Source organism: Oncorhynchus kisutch, linkage group LG12, assembly GCF_002021735.2.
Source record: "Oncorhynchus kisutch isolate 150728-3 linkage group LG12, Okis_V2, whole genome shotgun sequence".
Classification (NCBI taxonomy): Eukaryota; Metazoa; Chordata; class Actinopteri; order Salmoniformes; family Salmonidae; genus Oncorhynchus; species Oncorhynchus kisutch.
In genome coordinates this window covers 51546987-51548345 of record NC_034185.2, presented here as the reverse complement: position 1 = coordinate 51548345, position 1359 = coordinate 51546987, and positions in this window count along the sequence as shown.

Sequence of the window (1359 nt, the reverse complement as noted above, 5' to 3'; positions counted from 1 at the left end):
AAATCTGCTCTAAAATTTCCTTAGCACCGAAGGGGTGGAGCTTACAGACACTAACAGTCAATCCTGTGGTGAGGTGACTCCTCCCCCTCTACCTAGTGCACCTGCCTACCCGTCCACGTGACAGGAATCAACCTCTTCTGTCTTTATTTGACTTGAGGTGAAAACGTGAGATGATGTTACTAGAAAGACCGGAACCCAACCCTATTGATAGGCCTTATGCTACCAGGCCATTTTATTGTAGCCTGGCCTCAAAGACTAGACGTAACATAGTCAGTGTAAATCTATGGCTCTCAACTTAGTATCATATGTTATGTTTGGTATGGTTACATAAGACAGTTTGCATAGTGTAATAACCAAAAGAGCTCTACTAGTAGGTTGATACACATACACGAAATGACCAGTATGCAAACATCTGCTCGTCGAACATCTCATTCCAATATCATGGTCATTAATATGGAGTTGGTCCCTCTTTTGCTACTATAACCGCCTCCACTCTTCTGGGAAGGCTTTCCACTGTTGGAACATTGCGACGGGGACTTGCTTCCATTCAGCCGCAAGAGCATTAGTGAGCACTGATGATGTGCGATTAGGCCTGACTCACAATCTGCGTTACAGTTCCTCCCAAAGGTTTTCAATGGGGTTGAGGTCAGGGCTCTGTGCAGGCCAGTCAAGTTCTTCCACACTGATCTCAACAAACCATTTCTGTAGGGACCTCACTTTGTGCACGGGGGCATTGTCATGCTGAAACAGGAAGGAGCCTTCCCCAAACGGTTGCCACAAAGTTGGAAGCACAGAACTGTTCAGAATGTCATTGTATGCTGTAGAGTTAAGATTTCCCTTCACTTGAACTAAGGGGCCTAGAACCATGAAAAACAGCCCCAGACCGTTATTCCTCCTCCACCAAACTTTACCGTTGTCACTATGCATTGAGCCAGGTAGCGTTCTCCTGGCATCCGCCAAACCCAGATTGGTGAAGCGTGATTCATCACTCCAGAGAACGCGTTTCCACTGCTCCAGAGTCCAATGGTAGCGAGCTTTACACCACTCCAGCCGAGGCTTGGTATTGTGCATGGTGATCTTAGGCTTGGGTGCGGATGCTCAGCAATGGAAACCCATTTCGTGAAGCTCCTGACGTTGCTTCCAGAGGCATTTTGGAACTCGGTAGTGAGCATGCGCTTCAGCACTCGACGGTCCCGTTCTGTAAGCTTTTGTGGCCTACCATTTCGCAGCTGAGCCATTGTTGCTCCTAGACGTTTCCACTTCACAATAATAACATTTACAGTTGACCAGCACAGCTCTAGCAGGGCATACATTTTACGAATTGACTTGTCTATGAAGATTGCATGGCTGTGTGCTCAA